Below are 23,329 nucleotides of genomic sequence, written 5' to 3' on the forward strand. Positions count from 1 at the left end.
GCAAAATAAGGATTTTTTTGGAAAAACCGAGAAAATGTTAAGTCTTTGTATCTCGAATAACTTTTTCCACAGACATCTGAGCATATCAACATGGAACAACTTATGGTAGCCAATGAGCTGATCTATCCAAATCTGTGTTACAACTGAAGATCCGTCGAAAACTGACCGAGTTATGAGCATGCAAAGTGGCAAAATAAGGATTTTTTTGGAAAAACCGAGAAAATGATAAGTCTTTGTATCTCGAATAACTTTTTCCACAGACATCTGAGCAGATCGACATGGAACAACTTATGGTAGCCAATGAGCTGATCTATCCAAATCTGTTTTAAAATTGAAGATCCGTCGAAAACTGACCGAGTTATGGGCATGCAAAGTGGCAAAATAAGGATTTTTTTGGAAAATCCGAGAAAATGTTAAGTCTTTGTATCTCGAATAACTTTTTCCACAGACATCTGAAGCTGCGGGGCCACGACAGTTGAGGATTCCCTCAGAATTAAAAACCTCAGGAACTCATGAGTGATTTTGAGGGATTTGCGTTTTGAGGAAAACCTGGCCGATCAACAAAAACCTCAAAAACTTTTTGAGACTTTTTTTGAGGAATCGTTTTGACAGTTCCGATGCCTCAGCCGTTCAGAATGTAAACAAAACATATTTTTGTTTGCAGTTTTTTTCAATGAAATTACACTTTTCTTGTGCCATTGTTAATGCAAATACCTACTGAAGAACTAAAATTAGCATTAATTATAATTTAACACCGTATTTGTGTGTTTATTTTTTTTGTTTTTTGCGACTCTAAATTGTTCATTTGTTGCACAGTGTGTGACACAATTTATGTATACGTTTTAATTTAAAAACTAAACTTTTTATGCGAAAGACTATCCTTGAATCTCGTTCTTTTGATTGATTAAATGTTTCAATACTTTCTTTTCCTTAAAACAACTTTTTATTGGCCATATTTTCCATTGAATTGATCAAAAAACACCTTTGAACAAAGATTACAATTACATGAAATACGTAACATATGTCAAACACTGTTTGTTGTCGCTGACGAAAAGAGAGGCAGCATGAGTGATTATTTGTGTGACAGAATTTGAGGAAAACCTCAAACGGCCACGGCAACACTGGTTTTGAGACGCTTTTTGAGGGATTTGAGTGACTGAGGAAGTTTGAGGGAAAGTCTCAACTGTCGTGGCCCCGCAGCTTGAGCATATCGACATGGAACAACTTATGGTAGCTAATGAGCTGATCTATCCAAATCTGTGTTACAACTGAAGATCCGTCGAAAACTGACCGAGTTATGAGCATGCAAAGTGGAAAAATGAGGATTTTTTTAGAAAAACCGAGAAAATGTTAAGTCTTTGTATCTCAAATAACTTTTTCCACAGACATCTGAGCATATCGACATGGAACAACTTATGGTAGCCAATGAGCTGATCTATCCAAATCTGTGTTACAACTGAAGATCCGTCGAAAACTGACCGAGTTATGAGCATGCAATGTGGAAAAATGAGGAATTTTTTAGAAAAACCGAGAAAATGTTAAGTCTTTGTATCTCGAATAACTTTTTCCACAGACATCTGAGCATATCGACATGGAACAACTTATGGTAGCCAATGAGCTGATCTATCCAAATCTGTGTTACAACTGAAGATCCGTCGAAAGCTGACCGAGTTATGAGCATGCAAAGTGGAAAAATGAGGAATTTTTTAGAAAAACCGAGAAAATGTTAAGTCTTTGTATCTCGAATAACTTTTTCCACAGACATCTGAGCATATCGGCGTAGAATAACTTTTGGTAGCTAATGACCAGATCTATCCAAATATGTGTTACAACTGAAGATCCGTCGAAAACTGACCAAGTTATGAGCATGCAAAGTGGCAAAATAAGGATTTTTTTGGAAAATCCGAGAAAATGTTAAGTCTTTGTATCTCGAATAACTTTTTCCACAGACATCTGAAGCTGCGGGGCCACGACAGTTGAGGATTCCCTCAGAATTAAAAACCTCAGGAACTCATGAGTGATTTTGAGGGATTTGCGTTTTGAGGAAAACCTGGCCGATCAACAAAAACCTCAAAAACTTTTTGAGACTTTTTTTGAGGAATCGTTTTGACAGTTCCGATGCCTCAGCCGTTCAGAATGTAAACAAAACATATTTTTGTTTGCAGTTTTTTTCAATGAAATTACACTTTTCTTGTGCCATTGTTAATGCAAATACCTACTGAAGAACTAAAATTAGCATTAATTATAATTTAACACCGTATTTGTGTGTTTATTTTTTTTGTTTTTTGCGACTCTAAATTGTTCATTTGTTGCACAGTGTGTGACACAATTTATGTATACGTTTTAATTTAAAAACTAAACTTTTTATGCGAAAGACTATCCTTGAATCTCGTTCTTTTGATTGATTAAATGTTTAAATACTTTCTTTTCCTTAAAACAACTTTTTATTGGCCATATTTTCCATTGAATTGATCAAAAAACACCTTTGAACAAAGATTACAATTACATGAAATACGTAGCATTTGTCAAACACTGTTTGTTGTCGCTGACGAAAAGAGAGGCAGCATGAGTGATTGTTTGTGTGACAGAATTTGAGGAAAACCTCAAACGGCCACGGCAACACTGGTTTTGAGACGCTTTTTGAGGGATTTGAGTGACTGAGGAAGTTTGAGGGAAAGTCTCAACTGTCGTGGCCCCGCAGCTTGAGCATATCGACATGGAACAACTTATGGTAGCTAATGAGCTGATCTATCCAAATCTGTGTTACAACTGAAGATCCGTCGAAAACTGACCGAGTTATGAGCATGCAAAGTGGAAAAATGAGGATTTTTTTAGAAAAACCGAGAAAATGTTAAGTCTTTGTATCTCAAATAACTTTTTCCACAGACATCTGAGCATATCGACATGGAACAACTTATGGTAGCCAATGAGCTGATCTATCCAAATCTGTGTTACAACTGAAGATCCGTCGAAAACTGACCGAGTTATGAGCATGCAAAGTGGAAAAATAAGGATTTTTTTTAGAAAAACCGAGAAAATGTTAAGTCTTTGTATCTCGAATAACTTTTTCCACAGACATCTGAGCATATCGACATGGAACAACTTATGGTAGCCAATGAGCTGATCTATCCAAATCTGTGTTACAACTGAAGATCCGTCGAAAACTGACCGAGTTATGAGCATGCGAAATGGCAAAACGAGGAATTTTTTGGAAAAACCGAGAAAGTGTTAAGTCTTTGTATCTCGAATAACTTTTCCCACAGAAAACTTAGCACATCGATGTGGAAAAAACTTATGGTAGCCAATGAGCAGATCTATTTAAATCTGTGTTACAACTGAAGATCCGTCGAAAACTGACCGAGTTACGAGCATGCAAAGTAGCAAAATAAGGATTTTTTTGGAAAAACCGAGAAAATGTTAAGTCTTTGTATCTCGAATAACTTTTGTCACAGACATCTGAGCATATCAACGTAAAACAAATTGTGGTAGCTAATGAGCAGATCTATCCAAATCTGTTTTACAATTGGAGATCCGTCGAAAACTGACCGAGTTATGAGCATGCAAAGTGGCAAAATGAGGATTTTTTTGGAAAAACCGAGAAAATGTTAAGTCTTTGTATCTCGAATAACTTTTTCCACAGACATCTGAGCATATCGGCATGGAACAACTTGTGGTAGCCAATGAGCAAATCTATCCAAATCTGTTTTACAATTGAAGATCCGTCGAAAACTGACCGAGTTATGAGCATGCGAAATGGCAAAATGAGGAATTTTTTGGAAAAACCGAGAAAGTGTTAAGTCTTTGTATCTCGAATAACTTTTCCCACAGAAAACTTAGCACATCGACGTGGAACAACTTATGGTAGCTTATGAGCAGATCTATCCAAATATGTGTTACAACTGAAGATTCGTCGAAAACTGACCGAGTTATGTGCATGCAAAGTAGCAAAATAAGGATTTTTTTGGAAAAACCGAGAAAATGTTAAGTCTTTGTATCTCGAATAACTTTTGTCACAGAAAACTTAGCACATCGACATGTGAGAACTTATGGTAGCCAATAAGCAGATCTATTTAAATCTGTGCTACAACTGAAGATCCGTCGAAAACTGACCGAGTTACGAGCATGCAAAGTAGCAAAATAAGGATTTTTTTGGAAAAATAGAGAAATTGTTAAGTCTTTGTATCTCGAATAACTTTTGTCACAGACATCTGAGCATATCGGCATGGAACAACTTATGGTAGCCAATGAGCAGATCTATCCAAATCTGTTTTACAATTGGAGATCCGTCGAAAACTGACCGAGTTATGAGCATGCAAAGTGGCAAAATGAGGATTTTTTTGGAAAAACCGAGAAAATGTTAAGTCTTTGTATCTCGAATAACTTTTTCCACAGACATCTGAGCATATCGGCATGGAGCAACTTGTGGTAGCCAATGAGCAAATCTATCCAAATCTGTTTTACAATTGAGGATCCGTCGAAAACTGACCGAGTTATGAGCATGCGAAATGGCAAAACGAGGAATTTTTTGGAAAAACCGAGAAAGTGTTAAGTCTTTGTATCTCGAATAACTTTTCCCACAGAAAACTTAGCACATCGATGTGGAAAAACTTATGGTAGCCAATGAGCAGATCTATTTAAATCTGTGTTACAACTGAAGATCCGTCGAAAACTGACCGAGTTACGAGCATGCAAAGTAGCAAAATAAGGATTTTTTTGGAAAAACCGAGAAAATGTTAAGTCTTTGTATCTCGAATAACTTTTTCCACCGACATCTGAGCACATCGACATGTGAGAACTTATGGTAGCCAATGAGCTGATCTATTTAAATCTGTGCTACAACTGAAGATCCGTCGAAAACTGACCGAGTTACGAGCATGCAAAGTAGCAAAATAAGGATTTTGTTGGAAAAATAGAGAAATTGTTAAGTCTTTGTATCTCGAATAACTTTTGTCACAGACATCTGAGCATATCAACGTAAAACAAATTATGGTAGCTAATGAGCAGATCTATCCAAATCTGTTTTACAATTGGAGATCCGTCGAAAACTGACCGAGTTATGAGCATGCAAAGTGGCAAAATGAGGATTTTTTTGGAAAAACCGAGAAAATGTTAAGTCTTTGTATCTCGAATAACTTTTTCCACAGACATCTGAGCATATCGGCATGGAGCAACTTGTGGTAGCTAATGAGCAAATCTATCAAAATCTGTTTTACAATTGAGGATCCGTCGAAAACTGACCGAGTTATGAGCATGCGAAATGGCAAAACGAGGAATTTTTTGGAAAAACCGAGAAAGTGTTAAGTCTTTGTATCTCGAATAACTTTTCCCACAGAAAACTTAGCACATCGATGTGGAACAATTTATGGTAGCCAATGAGCAGATCTATTTAAATATGTGTTACAACTGAAGATTCGTCGAAAACTGACCGAGTTACGAGCATCCAAAGTAGCAAAATAAGGATATTTTTGGAAAAACCGAGAAAATGTTAAGTCTTTGAATTTCAAGTAACTTTTTCCACCGAGATCTAAGCACATCAACGTGGAACAACTTATGGTAGCCAATGAGCAGATCTACCCAAATCTGTGTTACAATTGAAGATCCGTCGAAAACTGACCGAGTTATGATCATGCAAAGTAGCAAAATAATGATTTTTTTGGAAAAACCGAGAAAATGTTAAGTCTTTGTATCTCCAATAACTTTTTCCATCGACATCTGAGCACATCAACATGGAACAACTTATGGTAGCCAATGAGCTGATCTATCCAAATCTGTGTTACAATAGAAGATCCGTCGAAAACTGATCGAGTTATGAGCATGCAAAGTAGCAAAATAAGGATTTTTTTGGAAAAATAGAGAAAATGTTAAGTCTTTGTATCTCGAATAACTTTTGTCACAGACATCTGAGCATATCAACGTAAAACAAATTATGGTAGCTAATGAGCAGATCTATCCAAATCTGTTTTACAATTGGAGATCCGTCGAAAACTGACCGAGTTATGAGCATGCAAAGTGGCAAAATGAGGATTTTTTTGGAAAAACCGAGAAAATGTTAAGTCTTTGTATCTCGAATAACTTTTTCCACAGACATCTGAGCATATCTGCATGGAACAACTTGTGGTAGCCAATGAGCTGATCTATCCAAATCTGTTTTACAATTGAAGATCCGTCGAAAACTGACCGAGTTATGAGCAGGCAAAGTAGCAAAATAAGGATTTTTTTGGAAAAACCGAGAAAATGTTAAGTCTTTGTATCTCGAATAACTTTTTCCACAGACATCTGAGCACATCGACGTGGAACAATTTATGGTAGCCAATGAGCAGATCTATCCAAATCTGTGTTACAATTGAAGATCCGTCGAAAACTGACCGAGTTATGATCATGCAAAGTAGCAAAATAATGATTTTTTTGGAAAAACCGAGAAAATGTTAAGTCTCTGTATCTCGAATAACTTTTTGCACAGACATCTGAGCACATCGACGTGGAACAACTTATGGTAGCTTATGAGCAGATTTATTCAAATATGTGTCACAATTGAAGATCCGTCGAAAACTGACCGAGTTACGAGCATGCACAGTAGCAAAATAAGGATTTTTTTGGAAAAACCGAGAAAATGTTGTCTTTGTATCTCGAATAACTTTTGTCACAGACATCTGAGCATATCAACGTAAAACAAATTATGGTAGCTAATGAGCAGATCTATCCAAATCTGTTTTACAATTGGAGATCCGTCGAAAACTGACCGAGTTATGAGCATGCAAAGTGGCAAAATGAGGATTTTTTTGGAAAAACCGAGAAAATGTTAAGTCTTTGTATCTCGAATAACTTTTTCCACAGACATCTGAGCATATCTGCATGGAACAACTTGTGGTAGCCAATGAGCTGATCTATCCAAATCTGTGTTACAATTGAAGATCCGTCGAAAACTGACCGAGTTATGATCATGCAAAGTAGCAAAATAATGATTTTTTTGGAAAAACCGAGAAAATGTTAAGTCTCTGTATCTCGAATAACTTTTTCCACAGACATCTGAGCATATCGACATGGAACAACTTGTGGTAGCCAATGAGCTGATCTATCCAAATCTGTTTTACAATTGAAGATCCGTCGAAAACTGACCGAGTTATGAGCATGCAAAGTAGCAAAATAAGGATTTTTTTGGAAAAACCGAGAAAATGTTAAGTCTTTGTATCTCGAATAACTTTTTCCACCGACATCTGAGCACATCGACATGTAAGAACTTATGGTAGCCAATGAGCTGATCTATTTAAATCTGTGTTACAACTGAAGATCCGTCGAAAACTGACCGAGTTACGAGCATGCAAAGTAGCAAAATAAGGATTTTTTTGGAAAAACCGAGAAAATGTTAAGTCTTTGTATCTCGAATAACTTTTTCCACCGACATCTGAGCACATCGACATGGAAGAACTTATGGTAGCCAATAAGCAGATCTATTTATATCTGTGTTACAACTGAAGATCCGTCGAAAACTGACCGAGTTACGAGCATGCAAAGTAGCAAAATAAGGATTTTTTTGGAAAAATAGAGAAAATGTTAAGTCTTTGTATCTCGAATAACTTTTGTCACAGACATCTGAGCATATCAACGTAAACCAATTTATGGTAGCCAATGAGCTGATCTATCCAAATCTGTGTTACAATTGAAGATCCGTCGAAAACTGACCGAGTTATGAGCATGCAAAGTAGCAAAATGAGGATTTTTTTGGAAAAACCGAGAAAATGTTAAGTCTTTGTATCTCGAATAACTTTTTCCACAGACATCTGAGCATATCGGCATGGAACATTTTATGGTAGCTAATGAGCAGATCTATCCAAATCTGTGTTACAACTGAAGATCCGTCGAAAACTGACCGAGTTATGAGCATGCAAAGTGGCAAAATGAGGATTTTTTTGGAAAAACCGAGAAAATGTTAAGTCTTTGTATTTCGTATAACTTTTTCCACAGACATCTGAGCATATCGGCTTGGAACAACTTATGGTAGCCAATGAGCTGATCTATATTTAAATCTGTGTTACAATTGAAGATCCGTCGAAAACTGACCGAGTTATGAGCATGCAAAGTGGCAAAATAAGGATTTTTTTGGAAAAACCGAGAAAATGTTAAGTCTTTGTATCTCGAATAACTTTTTCCACAGACATCTGAGCATATCGACATGGAACAACTTATGGTAGCCAATGAGCTGATCTATCCAAATCTGTGTTACAACTGAAGATCCGTCGAAAACTGACCGAGTTATGAGCATGCAAAGTGGAAAAATGAGGATTTTTTTAGAAAAACCGAGAAAATGTTAAGTCTTTGTATCTCAAATAACTTTTTCCACAGACATCTGAGCACATCGACATGGAACAACTTATGGTAGCCAATGAGCTGATCTATCCAAATCTGTGTTACAACTGAAGATCCGTCGAAAACTGACCGAGTTATGAGCATGCAAAGTGGCAAAATAAGGATTTTTTTAGAAAATCCGAGAAAATGTTAAGTCTTTGTATCTCGAAAAACTTTTTCCACAGACATCTGAGCATATCGGCATGGAACAACTTATGGTAGCCAATGAGCTGATCTATCCAAATCTGTGTTACAACTGAAGATCCGTCGAAAACTGACCGAGTTATGAGCATGCAAAGTGGCAAAATAAGGATTTTTTTGGAAAAACCGAGAAAATGTTAAGTCTTTGTATCTCGAATAACTTTTTCCACAGACATCTGAGCATATCGACATGGAACAACTTATGGTAGCCAATGAGCTGATCTATCCAAATCTGTGTTACAACTGAAGATCCGTCGAAAACTGACCGAGTTATGAGCATGCAAAGTGGCAAAAATAAGGATTTTTTTGGAAAATCCGAGAAAATGTTAAGTCTTTGTATCTCGAATAACTTTTTCCACAGACATCTGAGCATATCGACATGGAACAACTTATGGTAGCCAATGAGCTGATCTATCCAAATCTGTGTTACAACTGAAGATCCGTCGAAAACTGACCGAGTTATGAGCATGCAAAGTGGCAAAAATAAGGATTTTTTTGGAAAATCCGAGAAAATGTTAAGTCTTTGTATCTCGAATAACTTTTTCCACAGACATCTGAGCATATCGACATGGAACAACTTATGGAAGCCAATGAGCTGTTCTATCCAAATCTGTGTTACAACTGAAGATCCGTCGAAAACTGACCGAGTTATGAGCATGCAAAGTGGCAAAATAAGGATTTTTTTGGAAAATCCGAGAAAATGTTAAGTCTTTGTATCTCGAAAAACTTTTTCCACAGACATCTGAGCATATCGGCATGGAACAACTTATGGTAGCCAATGAGCTGATCTATCCAAATCTGTGTTACAACTGAAGATCCGTCGAAAACTGACCGAGTTATGAGCATGCAAAGTGGCAAAATAAGGATTTTTTTGGAAAAACCGAGAAAATGTTAAGTCTTTGTATCTCGAATAACTTTTTCCACAGACATCTGAGCATATCGACATGGAACAACTTATGGTAGCCAATGAGCAGATCTATTTAAATCTGTGTTACAACTGAAGATCCGTCGAAAACTGACCGAGTTATGAGCATGCAAAGTGGCAAAAATAAGGATTTTTTTGGAAAATCCGAGAAAATGTTAAGTCTTTGTATCTCGAATAACTTTTTCCACAGACATCTGAGCATATCGACATGGAACAACTTATGGAAGCCAATGAGCTGTTCTATCCAAATCTGTGTTACAACTGAAGATCCGTCGAAAACTGACCGAGTTATGAGCATGCAAAGTGGCAAAATAAGGATTTTTTTGGAAAAACCGAGAAAATGTTAAGTCTTTGTATCTCGAATAACTTTTTCCACAGACATCTGAGCATATCGACATGGAACAACTTATGGTAGCCAATGAGCTGATCTATCCAAATCTGTGTTACAACTGAAGATCCGTCGAAAACTGACCGAGTTATGAGCATGCAAAGTGGCAAAATAAGGATTTTTTTGGAAAATCCGAGAAAATGTTAAGTCTTTGTATCTCGAATAACTTTTTCCACAGACATCTGAGCATATCGACATGGAACAACTTATGGTAGCCAATGAGCTGATCTATCCAAATCTGTGTTACAACTGAAGATCCGTCGAAAACTGACCGAGTTATGAGCATGCAAAGTGGCAAAATGAGGAATATTTTAGAAAAACCGAGAAAATGTTAAGTCTTTGTATCTCGAATAACTTTTTCCACCGACATCTGAGCACATCGACGTGGAACAACTTATGGTAGCCAATGAGCTGATCTATCCAAATCTGTGCTACAACTGAAGATCCGTCGAAAACTGACCGAGTTATGAGCATGCAAAGTGGAAAAATGAGGAATTTTTTAGAAAAACCGAGAAAATGTTAAGTCTTTGTATCACGAATAACTTTTTCCACAGACATCTGAGCATATCAACATGGAACAACTTATGGTAGCCAATGAGCTGATCTATCCAAATCTGTGTTACAATTGAAGATCCGTCGAAAACTGACCGAGTTATGTGCATGCAAAGTAGCAAAATAAGGATTTTTTTGGAAAAACCGAGAAAATGTTAAGTCTTTGTATCTCGAATAACTTTTTCCACAGACATCTGAGCACATCGACGTGGAACAACTTATGGTAGCCAATGAGCTGATCTATCCAAATCTGTGCTACAACTGAAGATCCGTCGAAAACTGACCGAGTTATGAGCATGCAAAGTGGAAAAATGAGGAATTTTTTAGAAAAACCGAGAAAATGTTAAGTCTTTGTATCTCGAATAACTTTTTCCACAGACATCTGAGCATATCGGCGTGGAACAACTTATGGTAGCCAATGAGCTGATCTATCCAAATCTGTGTTACAACTGAAAATCCGTCGAAAACTGACCGAGTTATGAGCATGCAAAGTGGAAAAATGAGGAATTTTTTAGAAAAACCGAGAAAATGTTAAGTCTTTGTATCTCGAATAACTTTTTCCACAGACTTCTGAGCATATCAACATGGAACAACTTATGGTAGCCAATGAGCTGATCTATCCAAATCTGTGTTACAATTGAAGATCCGTCGAAAACTGACCGAGTTATGAGCATGCAAAGTAGCAAAATAAGGATTTTTTTGGAAAAACCGAGAAAATGTTAAGTCTTTGTATCTCGAATAACTTTTTCCACAGACATCTGAGCACATCGACGTGGAACAACTTATGGTAGCCAATGAGCTGATCTATCCAAATCTGTGCTACAACTGAAGATCCGTCGAAAACTGACCGAGTTATGAGCATGCAAAGTGGAAAAATGAGGAATTTTTTGGAAAATCCGAGAAAATGTTAAGTCTTTGTATCTCGAATAACTTTTTCCACAGACATCTGAGCATATCGGCATGGAGCAACTTGTGGTAGCCAATGAGCAAATCTATCCAAATCTGTTTTACAACTGAAGATCCGTCGAAAACTGACCGAGTTATGAGCATGCAAAGTGGCAAAATAAGGATTTTTTTGGAAAATCCGAGAAAATGTTAAGTCTTTGTATCTCGAATAACTTTTTCCACAGACATCTGAGCATATCGACATGGAACAACTTATGGTAGCCAATGAGCTGATCTATCCAAATCTGTTTTAAAATTGAAGATCTGTCGAAAACTGACCGAGTTATGAGCATGCAAAGTGGCAAAATAAGGATTTTTTTGGAAAATCCGAGAAAATGTTAAGTCTTTGTATCTCGAATAACTTTTTCCACAGACATCTGAGCATATCGACATGGAACAACTTATGGTAGCCAATGAGCTGATCTATCCAAATCTGTGCTACAACTGAAGATCCGTCGAAAACTGACCGAGTTATGAGCATGCAAAGTGGCAAAATAAGGATTTTTTTGGAAAAACCGAGAAAATGTTAAGTCTTTGTATCTCGAATAACTTTTTCCACAGACATCTGAGCATATCGACATGGAACAACTTATGGTAGCCAATGAGCTGATCTATCCAAATCTGTGTTACAACTGAAGATCTGTCGAAAACTGACCGAGTTATGAGCATGCAAAGTGGCAAAATAAGGATTTTTTTGGAAAATCCGAGAAAATGTTAAGTCTTTGTATCTCGAATAACTTTTTCCACAGACATCTGAGCATATCGACATGGAACAACTTATGGTAGCCAATGAGCTGATCTATCCAAATCTGTGCTACAACTGAAGATCCGTCGAAAACTGACCGAGTTATGAGCATGCAAAGTGGCAAAATGAGGATTTTTTTGGAAAAACCGAGAAAATGTTAAGTCTTTGTATCTCGAATAACTTTTTCCACAGACATCTGAGCATATCAACATGGAACAACTTATGGTAGCCAATGAGCTGATCTATCCAAATCTGTGTTACAACTGAAGATCCGTCGAAAACTGACCGAGTTATGAGCATGCAAAGTGGCAAAATAAGGATTTTTTTGGAAAAACCGAGAAAATGATAAGTCTTTGTATCTCGAATAACTTTTTCCACAGACATCTGAGCATATCGACATGGAACAACTTATGGTAGCCAATGAGCTGATCTATCCAAATCTGTTTTAAAATTGAAGATCCGTCGAAAACTGACCGAGTTATGGGCATGCAAAGTGGCAAAATAAGGATTTTTTTGGAAAATCCGAGAAAATGTTAAGTCTTTGTATCTCGAATAACTTTTTCCACAGACATCTGAAGCTGCGGGGCCACGACAGTTGAGGATTCCCTCAGAATTAAAAACCTCAGGAACTCATGAGTGATTTTGAGGGATTTGCGTTTTGAGGAAAACCTGGCCGATCAACAAAAACCTCAAAAACTTTTTGAGACTTTTTTTGAGGAATCGTTTTGACAGTTCCGATGCCTCAGCCGTTCAGAATGTAAACAAAACATATTTTTGTTTGCAGTTTTTTTCAATGAAATTACACTTTTCTTGTGCCATTGTTAATGCAAATACCTACTGAAGAACTAAAATTAGCATTAATTATAATTTAACACCGTATTTGTGTGTTTATTTTTTTTGTTTTTTGCGACTCTAAATTGTTCATTTGTTGCACAGTGTGTGACACAATTTATGTATACGTTTTAATTTAAAAACTAAACTTTTTATGCGAAAGACTATCCTTGAATCTCGTTCTTTTGATTGATTAAATGTTTCAATACTTTCTTTTCCTTAAAACAACTTTTTATTGGCCATATTTTCCATTGAATTGATCAAAAAACACCTTTGAACAAAGATTACAATTACATGAAATACGTAGCATTTGTCAAACACTGTTTGTTGTCGCTGACGAAAAGAGAGGCAGCATGAGTGATTGTTTGTGTGACAGAATTTGAGGAAAACCTCAAACGGCCACGGCAACACTGGTTTTGAGACGCTTTTTGAGGGATTTGAGTGACTGAGGAAGTTTGAGGGAAAGTCTCAACTGTCGTGGCCCCGCAGCTTGAGCATATCGACATGGAACAACTTATGGTAGCTAATGAGCTGATCTATCCAAATCTGTGTTACAACTGAAGATCCGTCGAAAACTGACCGAGTTATGAGCATGCAAAGTGGAAAAATGAGGATTTTTTTAGAAAAACCGAGAAAATGTTAAGTCTTTGTATCTCAAATAACTTTTTCCACAGACATCTGAGCATATCGACATGGAACAACTTATGGTAGCCAATGAGCTGATCTATCCAAATCTGTGTTACAACTGAAGATCCGTCGAAAACTGACCGAGTTATGAGCATGCAATGTGGAAAAATGAGGAATTTTTTAGAAAAACCGAGAAAATGTTAAGTCTTTGTATCTCGAATAACTTTTTCCACAGACATCTGAGCATATCGACATGGAACAACTTATGGTAGCCAATGAGCTGATCTATCCAAATCTGTGTTACAACTGAAGATCCGTCGAAAGCTGACCGAGTTATGAGCATGCAAAGTGGAAAAATGAGGATTTTTTTAGAAAAACCGAGAAAATGTTAAGTCTTTGTATCTCGAATAACTTTTTCCACAGACATCTGAGCATATCGGCGTAGAATAACTTTTGGTAGCTAATGACCAGATCTATCCAAATATGTGTTACAACTGAAGATCCGTCGAAAACTGACCAAGTTATGAGCATGCAAAGTGGCAAAATAAGGATTTTTTTGGAAAATCCGAGAAAATGTTAAGTCTTTGTATCTCGAATAACTTTTTCCACAGACATCTGAAGCTGCGGGGCCACGACAGTTGAGGATTCCCTCAGAATTAAAAACCTCAGGAACTCATGAGTGATTTTGAGGGATTTGCGTTTTGAGGAAAACCTGGCCGATCAACAAAAACCTCAAAAACTTTTTGAGACTTTTTTTGAGGAATCGTTTTGACAGTTCCGATGCCTCAGCCGTTCAGAATGTAAACAAAACATATTTTTGTTTGCAGTTTTTTTCAATGAAATTACACTTTTCTTGTGCCATTGTTAATGCAAATACCTACTGAAGAACTAAAATTAGCATTAATTATAATTTAACACCGTATTTGTGTGTTTATTTTTTTTGTTTTTTGCGACTCTAAATTGTTCATTTGTTGCACAGTGTGTGACACAATTTATGTATACGTTTTAATTTAAAAACTAAACTTTTTATGCGAAAGACTATCCTTGAATCTCGTTCTTTTGATTGATTAAATGTTTAAATACTTTCTTTTCCTTAAAACAACTTTTTATTGGCCATATTTTCCATTGAATTGATCAAAAAACACCTTTGAACAAAGATTACAATTACATGAAATACGTAGCATTTGTCAAACACTGTTTGTTGTCGCTGACGAAAAGAGAGGCAGCATGAGTGATTGTTTGTGTGACAGAATTTGAGGAAAACCTCAAACGGCCACGGCAACACTGGTTTTGAGACGCTTTTTGAGGGATTTGAGTGACTGAGGAAGTTTGAGGGAAAGTCTCAACTGTCGTGGCCCCGCAGCTTGAGCATATCGACATGGAACAACTTATGGTAGCTAATGAGCTGATCTATCCAAATCTGTGTTACAACTGAAGATCCGTCGAAAACTGACCGAGTTATGAGCATGCAAAGTGGAAAAATGAGGATTTTTTTAGAAAAACCGAGAAAATGTTAAGTCTTTGTATCTCAAATAACTTTTTCCACAGACATCTGAGCATATCGACATGGAACAACTTATGGTAGCCAATGAGCTGATCTATCCAAATCTGTGTTACAACTGAAGATCCGTCGAAAACTGACCGAGTTATGAGCATGCAAAGTGGAAAAATAAGGATTTTTTTTAGAAAAACCGAGAAAATGTTAAGTCTTTGTATCTCGAATAACTTTTTCCACAGACATCTGAGCATATCGACATGGAACAACTTATGGTAGCCAATGAGCTGATCTATCCAAATCTGTGTTACAACTGAAGATCCGTCGAAAACTGACCGAGTTATGAGCATGCAAAGTGGCAAAATAAGGATTTTTTTGGAAAATCCGAGAAAATGTTAAGTCTTTGTATCTCGAATAACTTTTTCCACAGACATCTGAGCATATCGACATGGAACAACTTATGGTAGCCAATGAGCTGATCTATCCAAATCTGTGTTACAACTGAAGATCCGTCGAAAACTGACCGAGTTATGAGCATGCATAGTGGAAAAATGAGGATTTTTTTAGAAAAACCGAGAAAATGTTAAGTCTTTGTATCTCGAATAACTTTTTCCACAGACATCTGAGCATATCGACATGGAACAACTTATGGTAGCCAATGAGCTGATCTATCCAAATCTGTGTTTAAACTGATGAACAAACTTGCGGAATTCGGATGCTGAATTTTCTTTCGAGAATAGTTACCGTACGATTGGCGGGATTTTTAAGCGAAGAAGAGGGATTTTGTTTATTTGTTTTTTCTTTTATAACCTTTTTTCTGAGTGCCCACTGAGTGCCACCGGCACTCACAATACGACAGTTGCTGAAACTTGACGAAACCAGCAAACTGTCGGTTTATACCACTATTGTGATTCTTGTGTAAACATACTCCCCCCCATGACAGAATGTCATAACAAAGGCGAAAATAACTAGCATGTGGTTTCACCGTCCGCTAACGGCAGTAAGCAGATTTTGTTGATCGGACGAGTGATGATCCCTTTTACCGTTTGTAGTTTTACCACACGTGTGAGCTGGTCCTCTCCAGGATGAATTGCAACGATGCGTGCTAGGGGCCATCGGGTTGTTGGTAAGGATTCATCCAGTAGTATAACCAATCGGCCGGGGAGTATATCGTTGGTTCGGTGATGTCTCATGTTGTCTTTCTGCATTTCCTGCAGATACTCCGTAGCCCAATGCTTCCAGAATCGCTGAACGATTAGCTGCCACCTTTGCAATTCATCGAGAGTGTACGCCTTCAATTTGGTATAATCAGGAACAGGAACTGCGTGCATGGACGTACCGATGAGGAAATGCGCTGGGGTAAGTGCTGCCAGATCATTCGGGTCGTCGGACATAGGTAGCAAGGGTCGGGAGTTCATTGCCGCTTCGATTTGTTGAAGGATAGTGCAATATCCTTCGTATGACAGCCTCGAGCTGCCTAGATGACGATAGAGGTGTCGTTTGGCTGTTTTCACCGCTGCTTCCCATAATCCACCGAAGTGTGGAGCTTTGGGTGGAGTGAAATGCCAAGTGATACCTTTGTTGGCACAATTGGTGGCAATGATGTGCTGCTGCTGTTCGTCGTTCAGCATGTTGACGAGTTCGCTGAGCTCGTGCGCAGCGCCTTCGAAATTCTTTCCGTTGTCTGAGTGTATGTGCGCTGGTAAACCGCGACGGGATGCAAATCGATGTAACGCCGCCAGAAAACCAGCTGTGGTGAGGTCTCCCACCAGCTCTAAGTGGACCGCTTTCGTTGCGAAGCATACAAATACGCACAAGTAGCTTTTAACAGCGGCAGCTCGACGATGTGCTGGTTTCAGATAGAATGGGCCAGCGTAATCCACTCCGGTTACGGAGAACGGCCGGCTGGGGATGACCCGAGGTGGTGGAAGTTGGCCGATTTGTTGTTGCTCGAGTGTAGGATCGTGACGTATGCAACGGAAACAGTTTCGCACGATTTTTTTCACCAAGCACCTTCCGTCTAGTGGCCAATATGCTTCCCTTATTTGCGACAGCAATAATCTTCCGCCGCCATGCATAAGTTGCTCGTGATAGTAGGTTGCAATTAGATGTGCGAATTTGTGCTTCTTAGGAAGTACTATGGGATGCTGGGATTGGTAGGGAAGCTGCGAAAGCTTCAATCGTCCTCCTACTCGTATTATTCCTTGCTCATCGAGGAATGGGTTGAGTCGCCGTAGTGGTGATTGTCTTCCTATTGCTTCACCTTTTGCCAATTGCCGTAGCTCCGCTGAAAATGCGTCTTGCTGTGCTAAACGACATAGCACAGTTTTAGCAGCTTCCATGTATTCGGGAGTGATGACTAAAGGTGATGCGAAGTGTGTTGGTGTTCGTTGAGTGCGTGCCTTCTCCTTAGTGTTACGTGTGAAGCGAATGCAGTATGCAACGATGCGCAACAATCGCGTGTAGCTGGAACACAACGTAAACCAAGGGTTAGTGAAGGTGTTTACATAGGCAGCACTCACCTGACGAATTTCGAGATTCGTATCTTCAGCTGGTTCAGGATTACAGTTGGGCCAGTTGGATGCGGGTAGTGCTAGCCATTCCGGACCGCAACTCCACAGCTTGCTCTGCAGGAAATCTGCTGCTGACATGCCGCGTGAGACCATATCGGCAGGGTTAGTTGAGCCGGGAACATGCCTCCACTGACGAGGATGAGTATAATGCTGCACCTCCGATACTCGGTTGCCTACGAACGTTGCCCACGTGTTAGGTGAGGCGCAGATCCACTTTAACGTGACGGTAGAATCGGACCAAAAGAATACTTCTGCTGCGTGTAGTCCCATCGCCTTCTTGACTCGATCGTAAAGATGAGCGCCTAATACTGCAGCACACAGTTCCAGTCGAGGTAGTGTGACACGCTTAAGTGGTGCCACTCGCGACTTGGATGAAAGTAAAGTGGTGCGAACTTCCCCTTGCTCACTTTCGCAACGAACATAAATGCAGGCCCCGTAAGCTGCTTCAGATGCGTCACAGAAGGTGTGTAACTGCAATTTACTACCAGGTAACAGCGCATAGCGATCGATCTTAAAACCGGATATGAGTGGCCAATCTTGCTGAATATTTTTCCATTTCTTGCAGATAGAATCAGGAACAAGATCGTCCCACCCAGCTTTCTGCAACCACAACTCCTGCATCAAGATTTTGGCTCGTACGACAATGGGAGAAATCAGGCCAAGCGGATCGAACATGCGGGCTATGTTAGAGAGGATGCTTCTTTTAGTAGGACGTGCTGTGTCGGTGTCGATTGCGGACTCGAATGATAGAACATCATGTTCTGGCTCCCACGAAACTCCAAGAGTCTTTACCGTTTCGTCGGGTATAAACTGTAGCGCTGACTGTGTGCCGATCTGATCCGCAGTTAGACCGGTAAGCACCTCTAATCGGTTTGAAGTCCACTTCCGTAATTCAAAACCACCCCTTGAAAGTAATTCATCTAACTCTACTCGTAGACGCCGAGCGCTTTCGATCGAATCCGCACCGCCTATGAAGTCGTCCACGTAGAAATTGCTCTTCAGAGCGGATGCGGCAACAGGATATGTGGTTCCCTCATCGTTTGCAAGCTGCTGCAAGGTTCGAGTTGCAAGGAAGGATGATGGGGACAACCCATAGGTTACGGTGTTTAGCTCGTAATACTGGATCGGTGAATGCGCATCAAACCGGAAACAAATGCGGGCATACTTCCTATCGTCTGGATGCAGTAGTATTTGGCGGTACATTTTAGCAATGTCTCCAACAACCGCCACCTTATACGTGCGGAATCGTAGAATGATGTCCAGCAAATCATCCTGCACTGCAGGGCCGACACATAGCGCTTCGTTGAGCGAGTATCCAGATGATGTTTTCGCTGATCCATCAAACACCACCCTGGTTTTTGTTGTTGTGCTCGAAGCCTTGAATACGGGATGGTGCGGCAGATAATATGCTGATTCGTCGTCAGCTGGAGCTTGTATCAGCGACATGTGCCCTAGCTCCAAATATTCATGCATGAATTCATGGTATGCCGCTTTAATATGAGGATCGCGTTCTAGGCGCCTTTCGAGCATTGTAAAACGTCGTAGAGCTGATAATTTCGAAAGACCCAGCTTTTCTTCAAAGTCAGGCTGCTTTGGTAAACGAACAATATAACGACCAGTATCGTCTCGTTGTGTTGTATCTTGGTATAATTTTTCGCAATACCTTTCTTCGGGGGAGTAACCATCTCTTATTTGTAATTCTTCCACTTTCCAGAATCGCTCGAGTGATTCCTCAAGCGTGCTCATGCAGACGACGGAAGATGCGTTGGAAGTTTCGTTGTTGTTATCACATGCTGATGCTGAGCCGGTCACGATCCAGCCGAACACACTTTCAATGAGGACAGGAAGGTTATGCGAAATTTTATATTGCGCCCCGCTCTGGAAAAATGCATGATAATGCCGGGCACCGAGGATAAGATCGAGCGGTGCCGACTTATTAAACTGGGGGTCGGCAAGCATAAAATTCGGCGGAATTTGCCACTCGGCGGTGCGCACATCATGTGCTGGCAAATCCCCAATCAAATTGTCCACAATCAAGAAATCAGCATTCAGCTGATATTGGCCCGTTCGGGAGGAAATCTTCGCACGCACCGATTTCCGCACCGGGGTGGAAGAGTGACCCGCACCGATGAGCGTTACGTTGACCGTATCAAGTTTCAACGCTAACCTCTGAGCAAGCCTGGTGCTCATCAAATCAGGCTGCGAGGCACTATCCAATAGTGCTCGCACTGGATGCAGAGTACCATGTGAATCAGCAACGTGTACCACTGCAGTTTGCAGAAACACATGATCATATGTTTGCTGGCTTGCGTGTGCTGCTACGTGGTGTCTTTGGGTGTTTGTGGCGTGATCGTCTTTGTTCTGTGGACGGCTTACCGGAACATTTCGCGCAGCTGGCATGGTGTTTGCAGTGGGAAGTGCTCCTTGTGCGTTGTGTACGTTGTGTAACAGTGTATGGTGTGCTGAGTGACAGTGTCTGCATTTGTATTGCGAGGAGCAATCGCGCGCTCGGTGGTTGTCCCGCAAACAATTTAAACATAGTTTATTAGACATGACCTGTCGATATCGTTCTTCCGGACCCATTGTCATGAATCGCGGACATTTCGTGATGCTATGCTCTTGCTGGCATATTATGCACCTACGTGTTTCGTGAGAGGTAGACGGAAAACTAGCCAGCCGAGTGAGATTCGATTGTTTATGTGTGAAGTGCGTGTGATTTCCGCTAGAGGGCGCGTCGGTATTGTTTACCATCAGAGTTTCGAGCACTCGCATTCGGCGTTGCAAAAATTGCACCAAGCCTTCGTAGCTTGGATTTTCATTTGTTGATGCAAATTCCTCCCAATCGCGCAACGTTGTTGTAGGCAATTTTGTGCATAACAAATGTTCTAATACGCTACTCCAAGCATCTGTGTTTTCACCCAAGTGGTTTAGCGTTTTCTTGTGCCGCTCGAACTCATCGACAAGATGGTGAAGGGTTGAGGCACTTTCCCGTTTCATGGTGGCCATTCCGAATAAGGCTTGCAAATGACGCTTTTTTAACAGGTACTCGTTAGAGTAACGCTCCGTCAGTATTTTCCATGCTATTTCATAGTTTGCGGCACTGATGGTGATGGATTCAATAACCTTAGCGGCTTCTCCCTTTAAGGATGCGCGCAAATAGTGGAACTTTTGGATCGGCGGTAGGTCGGGGTTATCATGTATTAAGCCCTCAAAAGTGTCCCTATACGTTAGCCACTGCATGTAATCACCATCGTATTCGGGAAGCGCGATGGTGGGAAGTTTAATGCCTACTAGGGGGCTCGGGCCTGCGTTTGGTGTGGAACTAATGCTTCGAGGAACATGCACCCTTTTAGCCTTTAGCTGGGAATGTGCGCGTATCAAGCGCGGCTCAAAATCATCGCGTAAAGCGGCATTGTGCGCAATTTCTTCTTCTTTGATTGCCAAATCCTCTAGCTGACCTTGGATTTTCTCCAAGTCAATGGACAGCTGGTCGAACTTTTTTATGCGCGTTTCGATCTCGATAGCGTCTCGTTCCGGGAGAAAATCAAGGAGGAACTTCTCGTGGCGATCTAATGAGACCAGCAAAATTGCCCTTCGGGACGATAGAATGACGGCAGACGCTGGCATGATCAGACACGATGGAAATAGCTTCGTCAGCGGTAACGAAAAAACGGGAGTGTTGTGTCGCGATAAAGTTTGCGTTATGCGTAGGAAAAAACAGGTCGCGAGAATCCGCAAATTAATAACCAGCAATTCGGCGTATCCTGGTCACGGCACCATGAACAAACTTGCGGAATTCGGATGCTGAATTTTCTTTCGAGAATAGTTACCGTACGATTGGCGGGATTTTTAAGCGAAGAAGAGGGATTTTGTTTATTTGTTTTTTCTTTTATAACCTTTTTTCTGAGTGCCCACTGAGTGCCACCGGCACTCACAATACGACAGTTGCTGAAACTTGACGAAACCAGCAAACTGTCGGTTTATACCACTATTGTGATTCTTGTGTAAACACTGAAGATCCGTCGAAAACTGATCGAGTTATGAGCATGCAAAGTGGCAAAATGAGGATTTTTTTTGAAAAAACCGAGAAAATGTTAAGTCTTTGTATGTCGAATAACTTTTTCCGCAGACATCTGAGCATATCGGCATGGAACAACTTATGGTAGCCAATGAGCTTATCTATCCAAATCTGTGTTACAACTGAAGATCCGTCGAAAACTGACCGAGTTATGAGCATGCAAAGTGGCAAAATGAGGATTTTTTTAGAAAAACCGAGAAAATGTTAAGTCTTTGTATCTCGAATAACTTTTTCCACAGACATCTGAGCATATCGACATGGAACAACTTATGGTAGCCAATGAGCTGATCTATCCAAATCTGTGTTACAACTGAAGATCCGTCGAAAACTGACCGAGTTATGAGCATGCAAAGTGGCAAAATGAGGAATTTTTTAGAAAAACCGAGAAAATGTTAAGTCTTTGTATCTCGAATAACTTTTTCCACAGACATCTGAGCATATCGACATGGAACAACTTATGGTAGCCAATGAGCTGATCTATCCAAATCTGTGTTACAACTGAAGATCCGTCGAAAACTGACCGAGTTATGAGCATGCAAAGTGGCAAAATAAGGATTTTTTTGGAAAATCCGAGAAAATGTTAAGTCTTTGTATCTCGAATAACTTTTTCCACAGACATCTGAGCATATCGACATGGAACAACTTATGGTAGCCAATGAGCTGATCTATCCAAATCTGTGTTACAACTGAAGATCCGTCGAAAACTGACCGAGTTATGAGCATGCATAGTGGAAAAATGAGGATTTTTTTAGAAAAACCGAGAAAATGTTAAGTCTTTGTATCTCGAATAACTTTTTCCACAGACATCTGAGCATATCGACATGGAACAACTTATGGTAGCCAATGAGCTGATCTATCCAAATCTGTGTTTAAACTGAAGATCCGTCGAAAACTGACCGAGTTATGAGCATGCAAAGTGGCAAAATGAGGATTTTTTTTGAAAAAACCGAGAAAATGTTAAGTCTTTGTATGTCGAATAACTTTTTCCGCAGACATCTGAGCATATCGGCATGGAACAACTTATGGTAGCCAATGAGCAGATCTATCCAAATCTGTGTTACAACTGAAGATCCGTCGAAAACTGACCGAGTTATGAGCATGCAAAGTAGCAAAATAAGGATTTTTTTGGAAAAATAGAGAAAATGTTAAGTCTTTGTATCTCGAATAACTTTTTCCACAGACATCTGAGCACATCGACATGGAACAACTTATGGTAGCTAATGAGCTGATCTATCCAAATCTGTGTTACAACTGAAGATCCGTCGAAAACTGACCGAGTTATGAGCATGCATAGTGGAAAAATGAGGATTTTTTTAGAAAAACCGAGAAAATGTTAAGTCTTTGTATCTCGAATAACTTTTTCCACAGACATCTGAGCATATCGACATGGAACAACTTATGGTAGCCAATGAGCTGATCTATCCAAATCTGTGTTACAACTGAAGATCCGTCGAAAACTGACCGAGTTATGAGCATGCAAAGTGGAAAAATAAGGATTTTTTTAGAAAAACCGAGAAAATGTTAAGTCTTTGTATCTCGAATAACTTTTTCCACAGACATCTGAGCACATCAACGAGGAACAACTTATGGTAGCCAATGAGCTGATCTATCTAAATCTGTGTTACA

The 23,329-nt window shown here is 39.7% G+C and overlaps 1 long non-coding RNA gene across 1 annotated transcript in view; it reads right to left on the reverse strand.

Moving 5' to 3' along the window:
• Positions 1-1,063: 1,063 nt before the first annotated feature.
• LOC125773307 (uncharacterized) overlaps positions 1,064-23,329 on the reverse strand; it is a 93,307-nt gene continuing 71,041 nt past the window's right edge. Inside the window, exons 2-3 of the long non-coding RNA XR_007420024.1 lie at positions 13,160-14,659; positions 1,064-2,440 (exon numbers count right to left, since the gene is read on the reverse strand). This is a non-coding gene — a long non-coding RNA (uncharacterized LOC125773307). The remainder of the gene's footprint in view (positions 2,441-13,159; positions 14,660-23,329) is intronic.

This window comes from Anopheles funestus, assembly GCF_943734845.2.
Source record: "Anopheles funestus chromosome X unlocalized genomic scaffold, idAnoFuneDA-416_04 X_unloc_29, whole genome shotgun sequence".
NCBI classification, from domain to species: Eukaryota; Metazoa; Arthropoda; class Insecta; order Diptera; family Culicidae; genus Anopheles; species Anopheles funestus.